Genomic DNA, 18431 nt, shown 5'->3' on the forward strand with positions numbered 1-18431 from the left:
CGCGGGCCCGCGGCGGCGCTTGCCACGCGGCGGCCCAGGAGAGGCTGGGAGCGGCGGCGGCGCAGGTCGGACACGTCCTGCGCGACGCGGACATGTCCGGCGGCGCGGGGAGGAGATTTTTAGGGTTAGGGTGGATTTCATTTGCGAATTTGGACGGGAGGCACATATATATAGATTCTGGGAGCTAGTAGAGTCCAAATGAGGAGCGGTTTTTGGCCACACGATCGTGATCGAACGACCGAGAGCATGGAGGGGAGTTAGATGGGTTTTGGGCCACTTTGGAAGGGGTGTTGGGCTGCAAAGAGAGAGGGGATTTACGGTTACCCGGTTAACCGTTGGAGTACCAAACGACCTCAAAATGGCACGAAACTTGACAGGCGGTCTACCGGTGCTATACCAAGGCCACTTAGCAAGACTCGGTCCATTCCGAGAAAGTTTAACACCCACTCACAATAGGAGACAAAAAGGGAACGCCGGAGGGCATAGAAGCGCTGGATTGCAAAACGGCTAATGGGGAAAAGGCTCGGATGCATGAGATGAACACGTATGCAAAATGAAATGCACATGATGACATGCTAAAATGCAACACGCAAGCAAATGACATGGCAACAACGACGAATAACTAGCAGACACCTGGTGCATCGGATCCGGGGCGTTACAATAACATAACAGGGATAGATATGATGATCCTTGAGCTATTCGCAATGTTAGACACCGCGAATGTAGAAATCAAGAAGGAGCATCAATTGTTGATGGTTAGTGAAACCACTAGTTTAAAGAAGGGAAAGGGCAAGAAGGGGTACTTCATGAAACGACAAATCATTTGCTGCTCCAGTGAAGAAACACAGGGTTGAACCCAAACCCGAGACTAAGTGCTTCTGTAATGAGGGAACGAACACTGAAGTAGAACTACCCTCGATACTTGGTAGATAAGAAGGCTGGCAAGGTCGATAGAAGTATATTGGATATACATTATGTTAATGTGTACTTTACTAGTACTCCTAGTAGCACCAGGGTATCACCCCCTCTGGTTCAGTTGCTAAGTGTTAGTAACTCGAAATAAAAGAGCTACGGAATAAACGGAGACTAGCTAAAGGTGAGATGGCGATGTGTGTTGGAAGTGTTTCCAAGGTTGATGTGATCAAGCATCGCATACTCCATCTACCATCGAGATTGGTGATAAACCTAAATAATTGTTATTTGGTGTTTGCGTTGAGCATAGACATGATTGGATTATGTCTATCGCAATACGGTCGTTCATGTAAGGAGAATAATAGTTACTCTGTTTATTTGAATAATACCTTCAATGGTCTTACACCTAAAATGAATGGTTTATTGAATCTCGATCGTGGTGATACACATGTTCATGCCAAAAGATATAAGATAGTGATGATAGTACCACATACTTGTGGCACTGCCATTTGAATCATATTGGTATAGAACGCATGACGAAGCTCCATGTTGATGGATCTTTGCACTCACTCATTTTTGAAAAGTTTGAGACATGCGAACCATGTCTATTGGTGTATACGCATGAAGAAACTCCATGCAGATGGACCATTTGGACTCACTTGATTTTGAATCACTTGAGATATGAAAATTCATACCACATGGGCAAGATGACTAAAAAGCCTTGTTTTCAGTAAGATGGAACAAGATAGCAACTTGTTGGAAGTAACACATTTTGATGTGTGCTGTCCAATGAGTGCTGAGGCATGCAGTGAATATCATTATGTTCTTACTTCATAGATGATTTGAGTAGATGTTGAGTATATTTACTTGATGAAACACAAGTCTGAATTATTGAAAGGTTCAAGTAATTTCAGAGTGAAGTTGAAGATCTTCGTAACAACAGGATAAAATGTCTGTGATATGATCATAGAGATGAGTATCTGAGTTACGAGCTTTGGCACGCAATTAAGACATTGTGGAAATTGTTTCACAATTAATACCGCCTGGAACACCATAGTGTGATGGTGTGTCTGAACATCATAGTTGCACCCTATTGGATATGGTGCGTACCATGATGTCTATTATCGAATTACCACTATCATTCATGGGTTAGGCATTAGAGACAACCACATTTACTTTAATAGGGCACAACATAAATCCGTTGAGATGACACCGTATGAACTATGGTTTAGAGAAACCTAAGTTGTCGTTTCTTAAAAGTTTGGGGCTGCGACGCTTATGTGAAAAAGTTTCAGGTTGATAAGCTCGAACCCAAAGCGGATAAAATGCATCTTCATAGGACACCCAAAACAGTTGGGTATACCTCCTAATTCAGACCTGGAAGCAAAAGTGATTGTTTCTGGAATCGGGTCCTTTCTTGAGGAATAGTTGCTCTCAAAAGAATTGAGTGGGAGGATGGTGGAGACTTGATGAGGTTATTGAACCATCACTTCAACCAGTGTGTAGAAGGGCACATGAAGTTGTTCCTTTGGCACCTTCACCAATTGAAGTGGAAGCTGATGGTAGTGATCATGAAACTTCGGATCAAGTCACTACCAAACCTCGTAGGTCGACAAGGATGCGTACTACTTCAGAGTGGTACGGTAGTCCTATCTTGGACGTCATGTTGCTAGACAACAATGAACCTATGAGCTATGGAGAAGCGATGGTGGGCCTGGATTCCGACAAATGGCTCGAGGCCATAAAATCCGAGAGAGGATCCATGTATGAGAACAAAGTGTGGACTTTGGAAGAACTACTTTATGGTCGTAAGGCTGTTGGGTACAGATGGACTTTAAAAGGAAGATAGACAATGATGGTAAACATCACCATTAAGAAAGCTCGACTTATCGTTAAGATGTTTTCCGACAAGTTCAAGGAGTTGACTACAATGAGACTTTCTCACTCGTAGCGATGCTAATAGTCTGTTGGAGTTATATTTGCAATTACTGCATGATTATGAAATCTTGCAGATAGGATGTCAAAACATTGTTTCCTCGATGATATCCTTGAGGAAAGGGTGTATGTGATACAACCAGAAGGTTTTGTTAATCCTGAAAGATGCTAACAAGTATGCAAAGCTCCAGCAATCCTTCTAAGGACTGGAGTAAGCATCTCAGGGTTGGAATGTACGCTTTGATGAGATGATCAAAGATTTTGGGTTTATACAAAGTTTATGAGAAATTTGTATTTCCAAAGAAGTGAGTGGGAGCACTATAGAATTTCTGATGAGTATATGTTGTTGACATATCGTTGATCAGAAATAATGTAGAATTTCTGAAAAGCATATAGGGTTATTTGAAAAGGTGTTTTTCAATAGAAAACCTGGATTAAGCTGCTTGAACATTGAGCATCAAGATCTATGAGGATAGATCAAAAACGCTAAATGGTACTTTCAAATGAGCACATACCTTGACATGATCTTGAGGGTGTTCAAGATGGATCAGTCAAAGAAGGAGTTCTTGCCTGAGTTGTAAGGTATGAAGTTAAGACTTAAAGCTCGACCACGGCAGAAGAGAGAGAAAGGACGAAGGTCATCCCCTATGCTTCAGATGTAGGCTCCATAGTATGCTATGCTGTGTACCCCACCGGAAGTGTGCCTTTCCATGAGTCTGGCAAGGGTGTACAAGAGTGATCCTGGAATGGATCATTGGACAGCGGTCAAAATTGTCCTTGGAGTAAATAAGGACATGTTTCTCGATTATGGAGGTGATAAAGAGTTTGGCGTAAAGGGTTATGTCGATGCAAGCTTTAACACCTATCTGAATGACTCTGAGTAGCAAACCGGATACATATAGTGGAGCAACCATTTGGAATATCTCCAAGTGGAGCATGGAAGCAGCATTTACAATATGACCTAGGGATTTGCGAAATACATACGGATCTGAATGTTGCAGACCCTTGACTAAAACCTCTCTTACAAGCAAAACACGATCAAACCCCAGAACTCATTGAGTCTTAATCACATGGTGATGTCAATTAGTTTAGTGACACTAGTAAACTCTTTGGATGTTGGTCACATGGCGATGTGACCTATCAGTGTTAATCACATGGCGATGTGAACTAGATTATTGACTCTAGTGCAAGTGGGAGACTGTTGGAAATATGCCCTAGAGGCAATAATAAATTAGTTATTATTATATTTCCTTGTTCATGATAATCGTTTATCATCCATGCTATAATTGTATTGGTAGGAAACTCAAATACATGTGTGGGTACATAGACAACACCATGTCCATGGTAAGCCTCTAATTGACTAGCTCGTTGATCAATAGATGGTTACGGTTTCCTAACCATGGACATTGGATGTCGTTGATAATGGGATCACATCATTAGGAGAATGATGTGATGGACAAGACCCAATCCTAAGCCTAGCACAATGATTGTGTAGTTCGTATGCTAAAGCTTTTCTAATGTCAAGTATCATTTCCTTAGACCATGAGATTGTGCAACTCCTGGATACCGTAGGAATGCTTTGGGTGTACCAAACGTCACAACGTAACTGGGTGGCTATAAAGGTGCACTACGGGTATCTCCGAAAGTGTCTGTTGGGTTGGCACGAATCGAGACTGGGATTTGTCACTCCGTGTAACGGAGAGGTATCTCTGGGCCCACTCGGTAGGACATCATCATAATGTGCACAATGTGACCAAGGGGTTGATCACGGGATGATGTGTTACGGAATGAGTAAAGAGACTTGCCGGTAACGAGATTGAACAAGGTATCGGGATACCGACGATCGAATCTCGGGCAAGTACAATACCGCTAGACAAAGGGAATTGTATACGGGATCGATTGAGTCCTTGACATCATGGTTCATACGATGAGATCATCGTGGAACATGTGGGAACCAACATGGGTATCCATATCCCGCTGTTGGTTATTGACCGGAGAACGTCTCGGTCATGTCTGCATGATTCCCGAACCCGTAGGGTCTACACACTTAAGGTTCGATGACGCTAGGGTTATAGGGATTAGATATACGTGGTTACCAAATGTTGTTTGGAGTCCCGGATGAGATCCCGGACGTCACGAGGAGTTCCGGAATGGTTCGGAGGTAAAGATTTATATATGGGAAGTCCTGTTTTGGTCACCGGAAAAGTTTCGGGTGTTATCGGTAATGCACCGGGACCACCAGGAGGGTCCCGGGGGTCCACCAAGTGGGGCCACTGGCCCCAGAGGGCTGCATGGGCCAAGTGTGGGAGGGGACTAGCCCCAGGTTGGCTGGTGCGCCCCCCACAAGGGCCCAAGGCACATAGGGTTTGGGGAAGGGGGTGCACCCACCTTGCTTGGGGGGCAATTTTCCCTCTCTTCCCCCTTGGCCGCACCCTAGATGGGATCTAGGGGCTGCCGCACCACTTGGGGTGGGAACCCTAGAGGGGGCGCAGCCCCCTCCCTCTCCCCTATATATAGTTTAGGTTTTGGGGCTGCCATACACAAGAGTTTCCACCTCTCCCTGGCGCAGCCCTACCTCTCTTTCTCCTCGTCTCTCGTGGTGCTTGGCCCCTGCTGGATTACCACGCTCCTCCATCACCACGACGCCGTTGTGCTGCTGCTGGACGAAGTCTTCCTCAACCTCTCCCTCTCTCCTTGCTGGATCAAGGCATGGAGACATCACCGGGTGGCACGTGTGGGACCAATTTTGAGGTAAGCATGACAAGTGGGACCATTCTGACTGGTGGGACGAACTGCAAAATAAAATGGCTAAAAATAGAAAATCAGTAGACTAAAAGGCTGCATCCTAGAATATAAAAGGCCAATTTGTTGGGCTAGGCCCATCTAGCTAGAAAAAGTTAATAGAAAAAATATATATTAAAAAGGCCGAATTAATGGGCTCTGCCCATATAGACACCGAGTTGGACCGGGCTGAATCTTATCAACGACCTTTTCAATTGGTCGCAGTTTTGCCACGTCGGATCGGACGTGGCCTGGGCACATAGCTAATGACCAAAACAAAAGGTCGTTGGTTCAACGACCTGTTGTTTTGGTCGTTGCCTTCCACGACCTTATCCCGAAGAAGGTCGTCAATTTCAGTTTACGATGGCCAGCTTTTGACCATCTATTTTTGGTCGCAAAAAGGTCGCAAATGGAAAACAATGACCATTCAGTGACCAATAGTGATGGTCGCAAGTTGATGTATTTCCTGTAGTGTATCACTAGTAGAAAATAGGGCTTTGGTTCTAGCCGGGCCAGCCCATTAGTCCCAGTTCATCCCAGAACCGGGACCCATGATGGAATATGTCCCAGTTTGTGAGGCCTGGGGCTAGCCGGGCCATCATCAGGCATTAGTCCCAGTTCATCTGGCACCTTTGGTCCTGGTTCGAGGCTCAAACCAGGACCAATGTGCCTCGCTCCTGGCCCACCACCATTGGTCCCGCTTGGTCGCTTGAACCGGAACCAAAGGTTGTCCTTTAGTACCGGTTCCAGCCACGAACCAGGACCAATGATGTGCCTATATATACCCCCCTTGCCGGCGAGCAGAGCACTCCACACTACTATGTTTTTTTGGCAAGCGAGGGGAGGGCTTTGAGGTGCTCTAGCTCACCTCCTATGCACATGAGGTGTTCGATGAAATGCCCGAGCCACACTACTTAAGCTTTCTCCTCTCCAAGCTCGACCTTCAAGCTCCATTTTCCTCAATATTTGCCTAGGTTTAGCGGTCCGTCATGTCCCGTCCCCGTCTTCACCGCCGTCGATCGCCCGTGCCGATCTCGTCGCTGGCACCACCGTGGTGAGCCTCTTGTTCTTATCTTCTTTCTGAAAGGAAAAAATTTGTACTTGTATGTCTAGATAGATACTTGTATAATTTTATTACTTTTATTATTTCTTCTTATTATATAGTGCGATGGTTTTGGTATCTGCCCCCGTCCGCCCTTGTGCTGTCTATGATTCCGATGTGGTATATATTATCTTTTATAAATATTTGGTTCATTTATTTTTTATGACAATTATGCTGACCAACGTGACATGGATTTTCTTTATCTAGGAGGTATGTGAACCAGAAATTCCAACCGACCCTATTGTCAAGAGGTAAATTTAGTTGAAGAAGAACACAATTACTTGAAGGAAAAAATAAAAAAAATTGAGGAGGAGAAGATGATATTGGAGTTGCATGTTGCGGATGTCGTCGATGATCACAATCAAGATGGATGCAATGCGCTTGAAGATTAGAAAGATTAGAAAATATGCCATTCATACCGAGGCTTGGTATCACTATGTTGTTGGATCAATTGTTCCCTTGGTTGCGATTATGATCGCATTTGTTGTTGCATTGAAATGTTTTACATAGTTTCAATGTATGATTTAATTAGATGCTCTGGAGAGCTATATGTTGTTCAATGAGAACTATGCATGTAATTTGGTTTTAATGTAATGTTGAACTTCTATTAATTTGGTCACTTATCTATTCATGATGTTCTGTAATGGTTTTGGACACACTTAATTATATATAATGCACGCAGATGAACCGGCAATGGATGTACGGTGACAGACACACCTCCGAGTACATTAAGGGCGTGCATAATTTTCTCAAAGTGGCTGAGGCAAACAAGCATAATTGTTTTATGTGTTGTCCATGCCCTATATGTGGGAATACGAAGTCTGACTCTGACTAGAAAACCCTTCACACCCACCTGCTTTATAAGGGTTTCATGCCACACTATAATGTTTGGACCAAGCACAGAGAAATAGGGGTTATGATGGAAGACAACAAAGAAGAAGAGGATAGTGACAACTATGCGCCCCCTGTATACGGTGACCCCGCAACGGGGGAAGTTGCTGAAGATCAAGAGGAACCAGACGATGTGCCCGATGATGATCTCCGTCGGGTCATTGTTGATGCAATGAGATAGTGTGAAAGTCAAAAAAACAAGTTGAAGTTCGATCGAATTTTAGAGGATCACAAAAAAGGTTTGTGCCCAATTGCGAAGATGGCAATACAAAGCTCGGTACCGTACTGGAATTGCTGCAGTGGAAGGCAGAGAATGGTGTGCCTGACAAAGCATTTGAGAAGCTACCGAAAATATTGAAGAAGAAGCTTCCAAAGGATAACGAATTGCACGACAGTATGTATGCAGCAAAGAAGGTTGTATGCCCTCTAGCATTGGAGGTGCAGAAGATACATGCATGCCCTAATGACTGCATCCTCTACCGCGGTGCATACAAGGATTTGAACGCATGCCCGGTATGTGTTGCATTGCGGTATAAGATCAGACGAGATGACCCTGGTGATGTTTACGGCGAGCGCCCCATGAAGAGGGTTCCTGCCAAGGTGATGTGGTATGCTCCTATAATACCACGGTTGAAACACCTGTTCAGAAACAAAGAGCATGCCAAGTTGATGCGATAGCATAGAGAGGACCATAAGAAAGATGGGAAGTTGAGAGCACCCACTGACGGGTCGCAGTGGAGAAAAATCGAGAGAAAGTACTGGGAGGAGTTTGCAGGTGACGCGAGGAACATATGGTTTGGTTTAAGCATGGATGGCACTAATCCTTTTGGGGAGTAGAGCAGCAATCACAACACCTGGCATGCGACTCTATGTATCTATAACCTTCCTCCTTGGATCTGCATAAAGCGGAAGTTCATTATGATGCCAGTTCTCATCCAAGGCCCTAAGCAACCCGGCAAGGACATTGATGTGTACCTAAGGCCATTAGTTGAAGAACTTTTATAGTTGTGGATTGGAAACGGTGTACGTGTGTGGGATTGATACGTCTCCAATGTATCTATAATTTATGAAGCATTCATGCTATTATATTATCTGTTTTTGATGTTTACGAGCTTTATTATAGACTTTTATATTATTTTTGGGACTAACCTATTAACCGGAGGCCCAACCCATATTGTTGTTTTCTTTCCTATTTCAGTGTTTCGAAGATAGGAATATCAAACGGAGTCCAAACGGAATGAAACCTTCTGGAGCATGATTTTTGGAACGAACGTGATCCAGGAGATGTGGAGCTGAAGTCAGGGAAGCTTCGAGGAGGCTACGAGGCAGGGGGCGTGCCCACACCCCCGGGATCACCCCCACCCTCGTGGGCCCCTCGTGGCTCCCCTGACCGACTTCTTTCGCCTATATATCTCCATATACCCTAAAAACATCGAAGAGCAAAATAGATCAGGAGTTCCGCCACTGCAAGCCTCTGTAGCCACCAAAAACCAATCGGGGCCCTGTTCCAGCACCCTGCCGAAGGGGGGATCCCTCACCGGTGGCCATCTTCATCATCCCGGTGCTCTCCATGTGTTTGATCTCTCTCTCTCTCTCTCTCTCGTGTTCTTGATTTGGCACGATCTTGATGTATCGCGAGCTTTGCTATTATAGTTGGATCTTATGATGTTTCTCCCCCTCTACTCTCTTGTAATGGATTGAGTTTTCCCTTTGAAGTTATCTTATCGGATTGACTCTTTAAGGATTTGAGAACACTTGATATATGTCTTGACGTGCATATCTGTGGTGACAATGGGATATTCAAGTAATCAACTTGATGTATGTTTTGGTGATCAACTTGCGGGTTCCGTGACCTTGGGGATCTATGCATAGGGGTTGGCACACGTTTTCGTCTTGACTCTCTAGTAGAAACTTTGGGGCACTCTTTGAAGTACTTTGGGTTGGTTGAATAGATGAATCTGAGATTGTGTGATGCATATCGTATAATCATGCCCATGGATACTTGAGGTGACAATGGAGTATCTAGGTGACATTAGGGTTTTGGTTGATTTGTGTCTTAAGGTGTTATTCTAGTACGAACTCTATGATAGATCAAACGGAAAGAATAGCTTCATGTTATTTTACTGCGGACACTTGAATAGATAGATAAAAAAGGATAACTTTGAGGTGGTTCCGTACCCTACCATAATCTCTTCGTTTGTTCTCCTCTATTAGTGGCTTTGGAGTGACTCTTTGTTGCATGTTGAGGGATAGTTATATGATCTAGTTATGTTATTATTGTTGAGATAACTTGCACTAGTGAAAGTATGAACCTTAGGCCTTGTTTCCTACCATTGCAATACCGTTTACGCTCACTTTTGTTACTTTCTACCTTGCTATTTTTATAATTTCATATTACAAATACCTTTATCTACCATCCATATTGCACTTGTATCACCATCTCTTCGCCGAACTAGTGCACCTATACAATTTACCATTGTATTGGGTGTGTTGGGGACACAAGAGACTCTTTTTTATTTGGTTGCGATGTTTTTTGAGAGAGACCATCTTCATCCTACGCCTCCCACGGATTGATAAACCTTAGGTCATCCACTTGAGGGAAATTTGCTACTGTCCTACAAACCTCTGCAGTTGGAGGCCCAACAACGTCTACAAGAAGAAGGTTGCATAGTAGACATCAAGCTCTTTTCTGGCGCCGTTGCCAGGGAGGTGAGTGCTTGAAGGTATATCTTTAGATTTTGCAATTGAATCTTTTTTGTTTCTTGTTTTATCACTAGTTTGGTTTATAAAATAAAACAACAAAAAATGGAATTGAGTTTGTCTCATGCACCTCATCTTTTTAATATCTTTCGTGAGAATGATGGTAAGGAAAATTGTGCTCAAGTGCTAGAAGAAGAAGTCTGTAAAATGTTTGGCACTAAATCTTTGAATGAGGAGCATGATTGCAATGTTATTAGTATGAATTCTTTGAATACCCATGATGCTAATGATATGCAAAGCCACAAGCTTGGGGATGCTATGTTTGATGAAGATGATATATTTTGTCCCCCAAGTTTTGATGAGCAAATTTGTGATGATGAAAGCATGACTCCTATTTATGATGATTATATTGATGAAAGTGGGTTTGGAAGAGTGTCAACTTTAGGAAGTAATGATCCCACTATTTTGGAGGGTGTTGAATCTTATAAGATTTATGAAAGTGGATTTGGAGAGGTCATGACTTTATTTAGTGATGAATCCACTATTTTGGAAGAGGTTCCAATTGATTATGAGAATAAAGTTGCTATCTATGATGATTATTGTGATGACTTGTATGCTATTAAGAATAATGATAACCATGAAACTTGTCATCATGATTTTACTTTTCAATTGGATTATGCCTCACATGATAATTATTTTGTTGAGTTTGCTCCCACTACTATTCATGAGAAGAAATTTGTTTATGTGGAGTGTAATAAAAATTCTATGCTTGTAGATCATGAAAATAATGCTTTTATGTGCTGGTTATATTGTTGAATTCAGTCATGATGCTACTGAAAATTATTGTGAGGGAGGAACATATGCTTGTAGGAATTGTAATAATATCAAGTTTACTCTCTATGTGCTAAAAATCTTGATGCTATGCTTGTTTTGCCTCCCTATGCTAGTTCATTATTGTTCCCATAAGTTGTTTGCTCACAAAATCCCTATGCATAGGAAGATGGTTATACTTAAATGTTCTAGTCATATTCTTCATGATGCTCTCTTTATTTTTCAATTATTATCTTTTATGTGAGCATCATTGAAACCATCATGCCTAGCTAGGGGTGTTAAACGTTAGTGCTTGTTTGGAGGCAGCCCAATTTTACTTTTATCCTTTGTGTTTGTTCCTGTTTAGTAATAAATAATTCATCTAGCCTCTGGTTAGATCTGGTTTTATGTTTTATTTAGTGTTTGTGCCAAGTAGAACCTTTGGGAAGACTTGGGTGAAGTCTATATGATTTTGCTGTAAAACAAACAGAAACTTTGCGCTCACGAGATTAGCTGCCATTTTTTACTGTAGAGTGATTTTGGGTTGATTATTTTTGCAGATTATTAATAGACAAATTCCTCAGGTCCACCAATTTATTTCAGAATTTTTGGAGTTACAGAAGTATTCGAATGATACAGATTACTACAGACAGTTCTGTTTTTGACAGATTCTGTTTTCATTATGTTGTTTGCTTATTTTGATGAATCTATGAGTAGTATCGGAGGTAATGAACCATAGAGAAGTTCGAATACAGTAGGTTTAACACCAATATAAATAAATAATGAGTTCACAACAGTACCTAAGTGGTTATTTATTTTCTTATACTAACGGAGCTTACGAGTTTTGTTTTGAGTTTTGTGTGGTTGAAGTTTTCAGGTTTTGGGCAAAGATTCGATGGACTATGGAATAAGGAGTGGCAAGACCCTAAGATTGGAGATTCCCAAGGCACCCCAACGTAATATTCAAGGACAACCAAGAGCCTAAGCTTGGGCATGCCCTGGATGGCATCCCCTCTTTCATCTTCGTTCATCGGTAACTTTTCTTGGAGCTATATTTTTATTCACCACATGATATGTGTTTTGCTTGGAGCGTCATTTTCTTTTGTTAGTATTTGCTTTCTGTTATTTATAATAATTTTTTTCATCTATATTTTCAATAAAAATGTCAAGGATAGCCTTTACCATACTTATTTTGCATGTATACATGTTGCTGTTTCAAAACAGAAAGTTTACCGCTGTTGCAAAAATTCCCTAGAAAAGTCAGAGAGTGATATAATGTTGAATCTTTTTGCATAATGAGCTCTGACAAATCATCTACAGTGTAGTATTTTTATCATAATTTTTGTAGTTAGGGAACTATGATGAATCTTCCATTCTTTACAAACTATACGGTTTTGGCAGATTGCTGTTATGTTTGCATTGTTTGCATATGCTTGCTTGTTTAATGATTCTATTTGAGGATAAGAGTAGTAAATATGCAGAGACATTTATTATGCAATGTTGAATAATAATTTTAGTAACATGTTACAGTAGAAAATGATAAGGTTATTGCATTGTTTTATACTAACTTATCTCACGAGTTCTTCTTGAGTTTGGTGTGGATGAAGCTTTCGAGATTTACGAAACCGAGATATAAAAGGAATTAAGGACACACAAAAGCTCAAGCTTGGGGATGCCCAAGGCACCCCAAGATAATATTCCAAGAAGTCTCAAGCATCCAAGCTTGGGGATGCCCCGGTAGGCATCCCACCTTTCTTCTTCAACAATTAACGGTTAGTATTGGTTGAGCCTAAGTTTTTGCTACTTCACATGAGATGGGCTATCCTTGCAATGCCATTTTATTTTGTTTTGCTTGCTGTTTGAATAAAATACCAAGATCTGAAATTATTAAATGAGAGAGAGTCCTCACATAGTTAAATAATTATTTGACTACTCATTGATTTTCACTTATATCTTTTTGGAGTAGTTTGTCGTTTACTTGTGTGCTTCACTTATATCCTATGAGTAAATGGTTGAATGAGTTGAATGTCATAAATCTGAAATTATATATGTTTCATATGCTTACCCCGTTGGGAGTAATGACTTCACATCTAAGAAGTAGAGGTTGTAAATTTATTGAAGGTTAGCAAGCATTGTATTGGTCACTTGAACAATTCATGAAAGAATATTGAAGGAAGAGAAATTTCACATATAAATATACTATCTTAGACATCTTCTATGATTGTGAGCCCCATTAATTATTTTAAAACTTGAGCAATTTAGTTGAAGTTGGACAAGGAAGACAATGTAATGAGTTATGCTTGGGTGTATTTGTATAGAAGTTATATTGTTAAAGATCCTCCAACATGTGGTGCTTGCTATTTAGAATCCTTTGCTAGCCAAAATATCTGTACTAAGCGGGAATACTGCTTGTGCATCCAAATCTCTTGAACCAAGTTTCTTACATGATTGTCCACCATATCTACCTATATGCGGTATTTACCTGCCGTTCCAAGTAAATTTGCATGTGCCAAACTCTAAACCTTCAATAATAATCTTTTTTGTATGCCCGAATCGCTCATGTAGCGACTAGGGTCTGTCAGTATCTTCCATGCTAGGTGGATTATTCTCACGATGAGTGGACTCCGCTCATCATTCATGAGAAAAATGGCTGGTAACTGGGATGCCAAGTCCCATGATCAAAAGATCAAAATCAAATCAAAATAATTGCAAACAAAAACTCCCCCAGGATTGATAGTAGTTGGAGGCACCCGTTGTTTCGGACAAGCCATGGATTGGTGATTGCTGGTGGAGGGGGAGTAAAAACTTTACCATTCTGTTTGGGAACCGCCTATAATGTATGTAGAATGGAAGATATTGGGAACTCTTGGTTGTTATGTTGACAATGAGATCATACCTCTCAAAATTATTTATCTCTATTTCAAAATCGAGCTCTGGCACCTCTGCAAATCCCTGCTTCCCTCTGCGAAGGGCCTATCTTTTACTTTTATGCAAGAGTCAGTAGTATTCCTTCTCATTCCTACCTACTCTTTAGTTGGCAAGCATCGTGTGTTGCGGAAAGATCTAAGAATATATGGCCATGCAAATATATTTGATCATGATTTATTATTGTTGACAATTATCTATATGATAAGTGAGTTGGGAAGCGAAACACTAAGCCCCTATCTTTCTCTGTGTTTGATGGATGCTATTTGTTCTAAAAATATGCTTTGAGTGGTAGCAATCATGGAAGACCATATGATAGTTGAGTATGTGGAGTTTGCTAAATCAAAGCTCTAACATAGACCCTTCCTGAAAATAAGATGAATTGTAACTGTTTGATGACTGAGAATGAAGTTTGCTGGTTTTCAAGAAAGTTTATGGTCTATGCTTTAACATGTGAATAGCTTGTTACTTGATCTTGAGAAGTTCTATGAGATGAACTAGTGTTATGACATATAATCATGCTAGAAAAGGTGATTGAAATTATCATTGATCAAACTTGTGCACCTGCTAGCATTCACACTTCATAAATTATTTAATTTACCATTTACCTACTCGAGGACAAGCGGGAATTAAGCTTGGGGATGCTGATACGTCTCCAACGTATCTATAATTTATGAAGCATCCATGCTATTATATTATCTGTTTTGGACGTTTACGAGCTTTATTATACACTTTTATATTATTTTTGGTACTAATCTATTAACCGGAGGCCCAGCCCATATTGTTGTTTTCTTGCCTATTCCAGTGTTTTGAAGAAAAGGAATATCAAACGGGGTCCAAACGGAATGAAACCTTCGGGAGCGTGATTTTTGGAACGAACGTGATCCAGGAGACGTGGAGCTGAAGCTTCGAGGAGGCCACGAGGCAGGGGGGCGCGCCCACCCCCTGGGCACGCCCTCCACTCTCGTGGGACCCTCGTGGCTCCCCTGGCCAACTTCTTTCGCCTATATATCTCCATATACCCTAAAAACATCGAAGAGCAGAATAGATCGGGAGTTCCGCCGCCGCAAGCTTCTATAGCCACCAAAAACCAATTGGGACCCTGTTCGGGCACCCTGCCGGAGGGGGGATCCCTCGCCGGTGGCCATCTTCATCATCCCGGCGCTCTCCATGACGAGAAGGGAGTAGTTCACCCTTGGGGCTGAGGGTATGTACCAGTAGCAATGTGTTTGATCTCTCTCTCTCTCTCTCTCTCTCTCTCTCTCTCTCTCGTGTTCTTGATTTGGCACGATCTTGATGTATCGCGAGCTTTGCTATTATAGTTGGATCTTATGATGTTCCTCCCCTTCTACTCTCTTGTAATGGATTGAGTTTTACCTTTGAAGTTATCTTATCGGATTGAGTCTTTAAGGATTTGAGAACACTTGATGTATGTCTTGTCGTGCTTATCTGTGGTGACAATGGGATATTCACGTGATCAACTTGATGTATGTTTTGGTGATCAACTTGCGGGTTCCATGACCTTGGGAATCTATGCATAGGGGTTGGCACACATTTTCGTCTTGACTCTCCAGTAGAAATTTTGGGGCACTCTTTGAAGTACTTTATGTTCGTTGGATAGATGAATCTGAGATTGTGTGATGCATATCATATAATCATGTCCACGGATACTTGAGGTGACATTGGAGTATCTAGGTGACATTAGGGTTTTGGTTGATTTGTGTCTTAAGGTGTTATTCTAGTACGAACTCTATGATAGATCGAACGGAAAGAATAGCTTCATGTTATTTCACTACGGACTCTTGAATAGATAGATCAAAAAGGATAACTTTGAGGTGGTTTCGTACCCTACCATAATCTCTTCGTTTGTTCTCTGCTATTAGTGTCTTTGGAGTGACTCTTTGTTGCATGTTGAGGCATAGTTATATGATCCAGTTATGTTATTATTGTTGAGAGAAATTGCACGAGTGAAAGTATGAACCTTAGGCCTTGTTTCCTACCATTGCAAACCATTTACGCTCACTTTTGTTACTTTCTACCTTGCTGTTTTTATAATTTCAGATTACAAATACCTTTATCTACCATCCATATTGCACTTGTATCACCATCTCTTCGCCAAACTAGTGCACCTATACAATTTACCATTGTATTGGGTGTGTTGGGGACACAAGAGACTCTTTGTTATTTGGTTGCAGGGTTGTTTGAGAGAGACCGTCTTCATCCTACGCCTCCCATGGATTGATAAACCTTAGGTCATCCACTTGAGGGAAATTTGCTACTGTCCTACAAACCTCTGCACTTGGAGGCCTAACAACGTCTACAAGAAGAAGGTTGCGTCGTAGACATCAGGGATGAGCACAAACAGGAGGAATTTGACCTACATGCATTGTTGTTTGTAACCATCAATGATTGGCCTGCTCTCAGTAACCTTTCAGGACAGACAAACAAGGGATACCACACATGCATGCACTATTTAGATGACACTGAAAGTAAATACCTGGACAAATGCAGGAAGAATGTGTACCTGGGGCATCGTCAATTTCTTTCGACCAACCATCAATGTCGAAAGAAAGGCAAGCATTTCAAAGGCGAGGCAGATCAGCAGAAGAAGCTCGCGATGCGACCGGTGATCACGTACTTGCTATGGTCAATGATTTAAAAGTAATCTTCGGAAAGGGTCCCGACAGACTATCTGTTCCGAATGACACTAAGGGACGCGCACCCATGTGGAAGAAGAAATCTATATTTTGGGACATATCCTACTGGAAAGACCTAAAGGTCCGCTCTTCAATCAACGTGATGCACGTGATGACGAACCTTTGCGTGAACATGTTAGGCTTCTTGGGCATGTATGGGAAGACAAAAGATGCACCGGAGGCATGGGAGGACCTGCAACGTTTGCACGAAAAAGATGGCATGCCTCCAAAGCAGTATGAAGGTCTTGCCGGCTATGCTCTTACCAAAGAAGAGAAGGAAATCTTCTTTGATTGCCTGCTCAGTATGAAGATCCCGTCTGGCTACTCGTCGAATATAAAGGGAATAATAAATATGGCAGAGAAAATGTTCCACAACCTGAAGTCTCATGACTGCCACATGATTATGACGCAACTGCTTTCGGTTGCATTGAGGGGGCTTCTACCAGAAAATGTTCGATTAGCCATTGTGAAGCTATATTCATTCCTCAATGCAATCTCTCAGAAGGTGATCGATCCAGAAATCCTACCAAGGTTAAGGAGTGATGTGGCGCAATTTCTTGTCAGTTTCAAGCTGGTGTTCCCACCATCCTTCTTCAATATCACGACACACGTCCTAGTTCATCTAGTCGACGAGATTGTCGTTCTGGGCCCTGTATTTCTACACAATATGTTCCCCTTTGAGAGGTTCATGGGAATCCTAAAGAAATATGTTTGTAACCGTGTTAGGCCAGAAGGAAGCATCTCATGGGCCATCAAACAGAGGATGTCATTGGGTTTTGTGTTGACTTCATTCCTGACCTTAAGAAGATAGGTCTCCCTCAACCGCGGTATGAGGGGAGACTGAGTGGAAAAGGCACGCTAGGAGGGGACTCAATAATATGTAGGGATGGGCATTCTTGGTCTCAAGCACACTACACAGTTCTACAGAATTCTACCTTGGTGACCCTGTATGTCGATGAACACAAGAACATTCTGCGCTCCAAACACCCGGACCAGTGTGACGACTGGATTACATGTGAACACATCAGGAGTTTCGGCAGTTGGTTGCAAACACGTCTCAGGGGTGACAACACTGTTTCTGATGGCATGTACTCGTTGGCGAGGGAACCATCTTCGACTATAATGACTTACAAAGGGTACAAGATAAATGGAAATACATTTTACACGATCGCCCAAGATCAAAAGAGCACCAACTAAAACAGTGGTGTCCGCTTTGATGCGGCAACCAAGAGGGGAAAGGACACATATTATGGTTACATAGTGGACATATGGGAACTTGACTATGGACATTATTTTAAGGTCCCTTTGTTTAAGTGCAAATGCGTTAATCTGTCACGAGCCTGGGTACAGGTAGACCCATAGTACGGAATGACAAAGTGGATCCGAATAATCTATGGTACACAAACGAACCATTCATCCTAGCCAATGATGTGGCGCAGGTTTTCTATGTGAAGGACATGTCTACCTAGCCGAGAAAAAGAAAAGATAAGGAAGCGGATACATCATATGATGGGCCAAAGCGCCACATATTTCTTTCAGGAAAAGGAGACATCGTGGGATTGGAGGGCAAGACAGACATGTCTGAAGATTATGAAAAGTTTCATGAAATTCCTCCCTTCAAAGTCAAGGCTGACCCAAGCACCCTGTTAAACGATGAAGATTATCCATGGTTACGGCGC

The sequence above is a fragment of the Triticum aestivum genome, chromosome 2B (genome assembly GCF_018294505.1).
Source record: "Triticum aestivum cultivar Chinese Spring chromosome 2B, IWGSC CS RefSeq v2.1, whole genome shotgun sequence".
Classification (NCBI taxonomy): Eukaryota; Viridiplantae; Streptophyta; class Magnoliopsida; order Poales; family Poaceae; genus Triticum; species Triticum aestivum.